This window comes from Ciona robusta, chromosome 11 (genome assembly GCF_009617815.1).
Source record: "Ciona robusta chromosome 11, ASM961781v2".
In the NCBI taxonomy this organism is placed as follows: Eukaryota; Metazoa; Chordata; class Ascidiacea; order Phlebobranchia; family Cionidae; genus Ciona; species Ciona robusta.
The window spans coordinates 4,675,593-4,680,592 of NC_143245.1; the positions used below are offsets into that span (position 1 = coordinate 4,675,593).

The following is a 5,000-nucleotide window of genomic DNA, read 5'->3' on the forward strand; positions in this document are numbered from 1 at the left end:
AGAGCAGCTGTTCGATACGATTTGGTTTTAATGATTAGACCGGTCTTTATCTGTTTATTTCTTTTTCCAATCACTTGGCCGGTTAGCTCAGTTGGTTAGAGCGTCGTGCTAATAACGCGAATGTCGCGGGTTTGATCCCCGTACTGGCCAATTGAAGCCTCGATAGCTCAGTTGGAGAGCGTTAGACTGAAGATCTAAAGGTCCCTGGTTCAATCCCGGGTCGAGGCAAACATTTTATGCTGAACTTAAATTTATACGTGTTGGTTCAAACGGTTGTAAAAGAAACAACGTCCCTGGGTGGGCTCGAACCACCAACCTTTCGGTTAACAGCCGAACGCGCTAACCGATTGCGCCACAGAGACTTGCGGTGCTCAAAGCACCATAAGAGACAACTGTTCGATACGATTTGGTTTTAATGATTAGACCGGTCTTTATCTGTTTATTTCTTTTTCCAATCAGTTGGCCGGTTAGCTCAGTTGGTTAGAGCGTCGTGCTAATAACGCGAATGTCGCGGGTTCGATCCCCGTACTGGCGAAGTTGAAGCCTCGATAGCTCAGTTGGGAGAGCGTTAGACTGAAGATCTAAAGGTCCCTGGTTCAATCTCGGGTCGAGGCAAACATTTTATGCTGAACTTAAATTTATACGTGTTGGTTCAAACGGTTGTAAAAGAAACGTCCCTGGGTGGGCTCGAACCACCAACCTTTCGGTTAACAGCCGAACGCGCTAACCGATTGCGCCACAGAGACTTGCGGTGCACAAAGCACCATAAGAGCAGCTGTTCGATACGATTTGGTTTTAATGATTAGACCGGTCTTTATCTGTTTATTTCTTTTCCCAATCAGTTGGCCGGTTAGCTCAGTTGGTTAGAGCGTCGTGCTAATAACGCGAATGTCGCGGGTTCGATCCCCGTACTGGCCAAGTTGAAGCCTCGATAGCTCAGTTGGGAGAGCGTTAGACTGAAGATCTAAAGGTCCCTGGTTCAATCCCGGGTCGAGGCAAACATTTTATGCTGAACTTAAATTTATACGTGTTGGTTCAAACGGTTGTAAAAGAAACAACGCCCCTGGGTGGGCTCGAACCACCAACCTTTCGGTTAACAGCCGAACGCGCTAACCGATTGCGCCACAGAGACTTGCGGTGCACAAAGCACCATAAGAGCAGCTGTTCGATACGATTTGGTTTTAATGATTAGACCGATCTTTATCTGTTTATTTCTTTTTCCAATCAGTTGGCCGGTTAGCTCAGTTGGTTAGAGCGTCGTGCTAATAACGCGAATGTCGCGGGTTTGATCCCCGTACTGGCCAAGTTGAAGCCTCGATAGCTCAGTTGGGAGAGCGTTAGACTGAAGATCTAAAGGTCCCTGGTTCAATCCCGGGTCGAGGCAAACATTTTATGCTGAACTTAAATTTATACGTGTTGGTTCAAACGGTTGTAAAAGAAACGTCCCTGGGTGGGCTCGAACCACCAACCTTTCGGTTAACAGCCGAACGCGCTAACCGATTGCGCCACAGAGACTTGCGGTGCGCAAAGCACCATAAGAGCAGCTGTTCGATACGATTTGGTTTTAATGATTAGACCGGTCTTTATCTGTTTATTTCTTTTCCAATCACTTGGCCGGTTAGCTCAGTTGGTTAGAGCGTCGTGCTAATAACGCGAATGTCGCGGGTTTGATCCCCGTACTGGCCAATTGAAGCCTCGATAGCTCAGTTGGGAGAGCGTTAGACTGAAGATCTAAAGGTCCCTGGTTCAATCCCGGGTCGAGGCAAACATTTTATGCTGAACTTAAATTTATACGTGTTGGTTCAAACGGTTGTAAAAGAAACAACGTCCCTGGGTGGGCTCGAACCACCAACCTTTCGGTTAACAGCCGAACGCGCTAACCAGTACGGGGACTTTTTCGGTTAACAGCCGAACGCGCTGGCCAGTACGGGGATCGAACCCGCGACATTCGCGTTATTAGCACGACGCTCTAACCAACTGAGCTAACCGGCCAACTGATTGGAAAAAGAAATAAACAGATAAAGATCGGTCTAATCATTAAAACCAAATCGTATCGAACAGTTGTCTCTTATGGTGCTTTGTGCACCGCAAGTCTCTGTGGCGCAATCGGTTAGCGCGTTCGGCTGTTAACCGAAAGGTTGGTGGTTCGAGCCCACCCAGGGACGTTGTTTCTTTTACAACCGTTTGAACCAACATGTATAAATTTAAGTTCAGTTCCCGTACTGGCCAAGTTGAAGCCTCGATAGCTCAGTTGGAGAGCGTTAGACTGAAGATCTAAAGGTCCCTGGTTCAATCCCGGGTCGAGGCAAACATTTTATGCTGAACTTAAATTTATACGTGTTGGTTCAAACGGTTGTAAAAGAAACGTCCCTGGGTGGGCTCGAACCACCAACCTTTCGGTTAACAGCCGAACGCGCTAACCGATTGCGCCACAGAGACTTGCGGTGCACAAAGCACCATAAGAGACAACTGTTCGATACGATTTGGTTTTAATGATTAGACCGGTCTTTATCTGTTTATTTCTTTTTCCAATCAGTTGGCCGGTTAGCTCAGTTGGTTAGAGCGTCGTGCTAATAACGCGAATGTCGCGGGTTCGATCCCCGTACTGGCGAAGTTGAAGCCTCGATAGCTCAGTTGGGAGAGCGTTAGACTGAAGATCTAAAGGTCCCTGGTTCAATCTCGGGTCGAGGCAAACATTTTATGCTGAACTTAAATTTATACGTGTTGGTTCAAACGGTTGTAAAAGAAACGTCCCTGGGTGGGCTCGAACCACCAACCTTTCGGTTAACAGCCGAACGCGCTAACCGATTGCGCCACAGAGACTTGCGGTGCACAAAGCACCATAAGAGCAGCTGTTCGATACGATTTGGTTTTAATGATTAGACCGGTCTTTATCTGTTTATTTCTTTTTCCAATCAGTTGGCCGGTTAGCTCAGTTGGTTAGAGCGTCGTGCTAATAACGCGAATGTCGCGGGTTCGATCTCCGTACTGGCCAAGTTGAAGCCTCGATAGCTCAGTTGGGAGAGCGTTAGACTGAAGATCTAAAGGTCCCTGGTTCAATCCCGGGTCGAGGCAAACATTTTATGCTGAACTTAAATTTATACGTGTTGGTTCAAACGGTTTGTAAAAGAAACAACGCCCTGGGTGGGCTCGAACCACCAACCTTTCGGTTAACAGCCGAACGCGCTAACCGATTGCGCCACAGAGACTTGCGGTGCACAAAGCACCATAAGAGACAACTGTTCGATACGATTTGGTTTTAATGATTAGACCGATCTTTATCTGTTTATTTCTTTTTCCAATCAGTTGGCCGGTTAGCTCAGTTGGTTAGAGCGTCGTGCTAATAACGCGAATGTCGCGGGTTTGATCCCCGTACTGGCCAAGTTGAAGCCTCGATAGCTCAGTTGGGAGAGCGTTAGACTGAAGATCTAAAGGTCCCTGGTTCAATCCCGGGTCGAGGCAAACATTTTATGCTGAACTTAAATTTATACGTGTTGGTTCAAACGGTTGTAAAAGAAACGTCCCTGGGTGGGCTCGAACCACCAACCTTTTGGTTAACAGCCGAACGCGCTAACGATTGCGCCACAGAGACTTGCGGTGCGCAAAGCACCATAAGAGCAGCTGTTCGATACGATTTGGTTTTAATGATTAGACCGGTCTTTATCTGTTTATTTCTTTTTCCAATCACTTGGCCGGTTAGCTCAGTTGGTTAGAGCGTCGTGCTAATAACGCGAATGTCGCGGGTTGATCCCCGTACTGGCCAATTGAAGCCTCGATAGCTCAGTTGGGAGAGCGTTAGACTGAAGATCTAAAGGTCCCTGGTTCAATCCCGGGTCGAGGCAAACATTTTATGCTGAACTTAAATTTATACGTGTTGGTTCAAACGGTTGTAAAAGAAACAACGTCCCTGGGTGGGCTCGAACCACCAACCTTTCGGTTAACAGCCGAACGCGCTAACCAGTACGGGGACTTTTCGGTTAACAGCCGAACGCGCTGGCCAGTACGGGGATCGAACCCGCGACATTCGCGTTATTAGCACGACGCTCTAACCAACTGAGCTAACCGGCCAACTGATTGGAAAAAGAAAATAAACAGATAAAGATCGGTCTAATCATTAAAACCAAATCGTATCGAACAGTTGTCTCTTATGGTGCTTTGTGCACCGCAAGTCTCTGTGGCGCAATCGGTTAGCGCGTTCGGCTGTTAACCGAAAGGTTGGTGGTTCGAGCCCACCCAGGGACGTTGTTTCTTTTACAACCGTTTGAACCAACATGTATAAATTTAAGTTCAGTTCCCGTACTGGCCAAGTTGAAGCCTCGATAGCTCAGTTGGGAGAGCGTTAGACTGAAGATCTAAAGGTCCCTGGTTCAATCCCGGGTCGAGGCAAACATTTTATGCTGAACTTAAATTTATACGTGTTGGTTCAAACGGTTGTAAAAGAAACAACGTCCCTGGGTGGGCTCGAACCACCAACCTTTCGGTTAACAGCCGAACGCGCTAACCGATTGCGCCACAGAGACTTGCGGTGCACAAAGCACCATAAGAGACAACTGTTCGATACGATTTGGTTTTAATGATTAGACCGATCTTTATCTGTTTATTTGTTTTTCCAATCAGTTGGCCGGTTAGCTCAGTTGGTTAGAGCGTCGTGCTAATAACGCGAATGTCGCGAGTTCGATCCCCGTACTGGCCAAGTTGAAGCCTCGATAGCTCAGTTGGGAGAGCGTTAGACTGAAGATCTAAAGGTCCCTGGTTCAATCCCGGGTCGAGGCAAACATTTTATGCTGAACTTAAATTTATACGTGTTGGTTCAAACGGTTGTAAAAGAAACAACGTCCCTGGGTGGGCTCGAACCACCAACCTTTCGGTTAACAGCCGAACGCGCTAACCGATTGCGCCACAGAGACTTACGGTGCACAAAGCACCATAAGAGACAACTGTTCGATACGATTTGGTTTTAATGATTAGACCGATCTTTATCTGTTTATTTCTTTTTCCAA

The 5,000-nt window shown here is 47.1% G+C and overlaps 36 non-coding genes across 36 annotated transcripts; 24 read left to right on the forward strand and 12 right to left on the reverse strand.

Annotated features, from left to right (window-relative positions):
• Nucleotides 1-76: 76 nt before the first annotated feature.
• Nucleotides 77-150, forward strand: Trnai-aau (transfer RNA isoleucine (anticodon AAU)). The gene has a single exon. It is a non-coding gene; the product is annotated as a tRNA-Ile (tRNA).
• A 6-nt stretch (nucleotides 151-156) lies between these two features.
• Trnaf-gaa (transfer RNA phenylalanine (anticodon GAA)) lies at nucleotides 157-228 on the forward strand. Its single transcript has one exon. It is a non-coding gene; the product is annotated as a tRNA-Phe (tRNA).
• Nucleotides 229-288: 60 nt separating this feature from the next.
• Nucleotides 289-362, reverse strand: Trnan-guu (transfer RNA asparagine (anticodon GUU)). The gene has a single exon. It is a non-coding gene; the product is annotated as a tRNA-Asn (tRNA).
• Nucleotides 363-461: 99 nt separating this feature from the next.
• Nucleotides 462-535, forward strand: Trnai-aau (transfer RNA isoleucine (anticodon AAU)). Its single transcript has one exon. It is a non-coding gene; the product is annotated as a tRNA-Ile (tRNA).
• A 7-nt stretch (nucleotides 536-542) lies between these two features.
• On the forward strand, nucleotides 543-615 carry Trnaf-gaa (transfer RNA phenylalanine (anticodon GAA)). Its single transcript has one exon. It is a non-coding gene; the product is annotated as a tRNA-Phe (tRNA).
• Nucleotides 616-672: 57 nt separating this feature from the next.
• Trnan-guu (transfer RNA asparagine (anticodon GUU)) lies at nucleotides 673-746 on the reverse strand. Its single transcript has one exon. It is a non-coding gene; the product is annotated as a tRNA-Asn (tRNA).
• A 98-nt stretch (nucleotides 747-844) lies between these two features.
• On the forward strand, nucleotides 845-918 carry Trnai-aau (transfer RNA isoleucine (anticodon AAU)). Its single transcript has one exon. It is a non-coding gene; the product is annotated as a tRNA-Ile (tRNA).
• A 7-nt stretch (nucleotides 919-925) lies between these two features.
• On the forward strand, nucleotides 926-998 carry Trnaf-gaa (transfer RNA phenylalanine (anticodon GAA)). The gene has a single exon. It is a non-coding gene; the product is annotated as a tRNA-Phe (tRNA).
• A 60-nt stretch (nucleotides 999-1,058) lies between these two features.
• Nucleotides 1,059-1,132, reverse strand: Trnan-guu (transfer RNA asparagine (anticodon GUU)). Its single transcript has one exon. It is a non-coding gene; the product is annotated as a tRNA-Asn (tRNA).
• Nucleotides 1,133-1,230: 98 nt separating this feature from the next.
• Trnai-aau (transfer RNA isoleucine (anticodon AAU)) lies at nucleotides 1,231-1,304 on the forward strand. Its single transcript has one exon. It is a non-coding gene; the product is annotated as a tRNA-Ile (tRNA).
• Nucleotides 1,305-1,311: 7 nt separating this feature from the next.
• Trnaf-gaa (transfer RNA phenylalanine (anticodon GAA)) lies at nucleotides 1,312-1,384 on the forward strand. The gene has a single exon. It is a non-coding gene; the product is annotated as a tRNA-Phe (tRNA).
• Nucleotides 1,385-1,441: 57 nt separating this feature from the next.
• On the reverse strand, nucleotides 1,442-1,515 carry Trnan-guu (transfer RNA asparagine (anticodon GUU)). The gene has a single exon. It is a non-coding gene; the product is annotated as a tRNA-Asn (tRNA).
• A 97-nt stretch (nucleotides 1,516-1,612) lies between these two features.
• Nucleotides 1,613-1,686, forward strand: Trnai-aau (transfer RNA isoleucine (anticodon AAU)). Its single transcript has one exon. It is a non-coding gene; the product is annotated as a tRNA-Ile (tRNA).
• A 6-nt stretch (nucleotides 1,687-1,692) lies between these two features.
• Nucleotides 1,693-1,765, forward strand: Trnaf-gaa (transfer RNA phenylalanine (anticodon GAA)). The gene has a single exon. It is a non-coding gene; the product is annotated as a tRNA-Phe (tRNA).
• Nucleotides 1,766-1,918: 153 nt separating this feature from the next.
• On the reverse strand, nucleotides 1,919-1,992 carry Trnai-aau (transfer RNA isoleucine (anticodon AAU)). The gene has a single exon. It is a non-coding gene; the product is annotated as a tRNA-Ile (tRNA).
• Nucleotides 1,993-2,091: 99 nt separating this feature from the next.
• Trnan-guu (transfer RNA asparagine (anticodon GUU)) lies at nucleotides 2,092-2,165 on the forward strand. Its single transcript has one exon. It is a non-coding gene; the product is annotated as a tRNA-Asn (tRNA).
• Nucleotides 2,166-2,236: 71 nt separating this feature from the next.
• Trnaf-gaa (transfer RNA phenylalanine (anticodon GAA)) lies at nucleotides 2,237-2,308 on the forward strand. Its single transcript has one exon. It is a non-coding gene; the product is annotated as a tRNA-Phe (tRNA).
• A 57-nt stretch (nucleotides 2,309-2,365) lies between these two features.
• On the reverse strand, nucleotides 2,366-2,439 carry Trnan-guu (transfer RNA asparagine (anticodon GUU)). Its single transcript has one exon. It is a non-coding gene; the product is annotated as a tRNA-Asn (tRNA).
• A 99-nt stretch (nucleotides 2,440-2,538) lies between these two features.
• Nucleotides 2,539-2,612, forward strand: Trnai-aau (transfer RNA isoleucine (anticodon AAU)). The gene has a single exon. It is a non-coding gene; the product is annotated as a tRNA-Ile (tRNA).
• A 7-nt stretch (nucleotides 2,613-2,619) lies between these two features.
• Trnaf-gaa (transfer RNA phenylalanine (anticodon GAA)) lies at nucleotides 2,620-2,692 on the forward strand. Its single transcript has one exon. It is a non-coding gene; the product is annotated as a tRNA-Phe (tRNA).
• A 57-nt stretch (nucleotides 2,693-2,749) lies between these two features.
• Trnan-guu (transfer RNA asparagine (anticodon GUU)) lies at nucleotides 2,750-2,823 on the reverse strand. The gene has a single exon. It is a non-coding gene; the product is annotated as a tRNA-Asn (tRNA).
• Nucleotides 2,824-2,921: 98 nt separating this feature from the next.
• Trnai-aau (transfer RNA isoleucine (anticodon AAU)) lies at nucleotides 2,922-2,995 on the forward strand. The gene has a single exon. It is a non-coding gene; the product is annotated as a tRNA-Ile (tRNA).
• Nucleotides 2,996-3,002: 7 nt separating this feature from the next.
• On the forward strand, nucleotides 3,003-3,075 carry Trnaf-gaa (transfer RNA phenylalanine (anticodon GAA)). Its single transcript has one exon. It is a non-coding gene; the product is annotated as a tRNA-Phe (tRNA).
• A 60-nt stretch (nucleotides 3,076-3,135) lies between these two features.
• Nucleotides 3,136-3,210, reverse strand: Trnan-guu (transfer RNA asparagine (anticodon GUU)). Its single transcript has one exon. It is a non-coding gene; the product is annotated as a tRNA-Asn (tRNA).
• A 98-nt stretch (nucleotides 3,211-3,308) lies between these two features.
• On the forward strand, nucleotides 3,309-3,382 carry Trnai-aau (transfer RNA isoleucine (anticodon AAU)). Its single transcript has one exon. It is a non-coding gene; the product is annotated as a tRNA-Ile (tRNA).
• Nucleotides 3,383-3,389: 7 nt separating this feature from the next.
• Trnaf-gaa (transfer RNA phenylalanine (anticodon GAA)) lies at nucleotides 3,390-3,462 on the forward strand. The gene has a single exon. It is a non-coding gene; the product is annotated as a tRNA-Phe (tRNA).
• A 57-nt stretch (nucleotides 3,463-3,519) lies between these two features.
• Trnan-guu (transfer RNA asparagine (anticodon GUU)) lies at nucleotides 3,520-3,592 on the reverse strand. Its single transcript has one exon. It is a non-coding gene; the product is annotated as a tRNA-Asn (tRNA).
• A 98-nt stretch (nucleotides 3,593-3,690) lies between these two features.
• Nucleotides 3,691-3,763, forward strand: Trnai-aau (transfer RNA isoleucine (anticodon AAU)). Its single transcript has one exon. It is a non-coding gene; the product is annotated as a tRNA-Ile (tRNA).
• Nucleotides 3,764-3,769: 6 nt separating this feature from the next.
• Trnaf-gaa (transfer RNA phenylalanine (anticodon GAA)) lies at nucleotides 3,770-3,842 on the forward strand. Its single transcript has one exon. It is a non-coding gene; the product is annotated as a tRNA-Phe (tRNA).
• A 152-nt stretch (nucleotides 3,843-3,994) lies between these two features.
• Trnai-aau (transfer RNA isoleucine (anticodon AAU)) lies at nucleotides 3,995-4,068 on the reverse strand. Its single transcript has one exon. It is a non-coding gene; the product is annotated as a tRNA-Ile (tRNA).
• Nucleotides 4,069-4,168: 100 nt separating this feature from the next.
• Nucleotides 4,169-4,242, forward strand: Trnan-guu (transfer RNA asparagine (anticodon GUU)). Its single transcript has one exon. It is a non-coding gene; the product is annotated as a tRNA-Asn (tRNA).
• A 71-nt stretch (nucleotides 4,243-4,313) lies between these two features.
• Nucleotides 4,314-4,386, forward strand: Trnaf-gaa (transfer RNA phenylalanine (anticodon GAA)). The gene has a single exon. It is a non-coding gene; the product is annotated as a tRNA-Phe (tRNA).
• A 60-nt stretch (nucleotides 4,387-4,446) lies between these two features.
• Trnan-guu (transfer RNA asparagine (anticodon GUU)) lies at nucleotides 4,447-4,520 on the reverse strand. Its single transcript has one exon. It is a non-coding gene; the product is annotated as a tRNA-Asn (tRNA).
• Nucleotides 4,521-4,619: 99 nt separating this feature from the next.
• Nucleotides 4,620-4,693, forward strand: Trnai-aau (transfer RNA isoleucine (anticodon AAU)). Its single transcript has one exon. It is a non-coding gene; the product is annotated as a tRNA-Ile (tRNA).
• A 7-nt stretch (nucleotides 4,694-4,700) lies between these two features.
• On the forward strand, nucleotides 4,701-4,773 carry Trnaf-gaa (transfer RNA phenylalanine (anticodon GAA)). Its single transcript has one exon. It is a non-coding gene; the product is annotated as a tRNA-Phe (tRNA).
• Nucleotides 4,774-4,833: 60 nt separating this feature from the next.
• Nucleotides 4,834-4,907, reverse strand: Trnan-guu (transfer RNA asparagine (anticodon GUU)). Its single transcript has one exon. It is a non-coding gene; the product is annotated as a tRNA-Asn (tRNA).
• Between the last annotated feature and the right edge of the window lie 93 nt (nucleotides 4,908-5,000).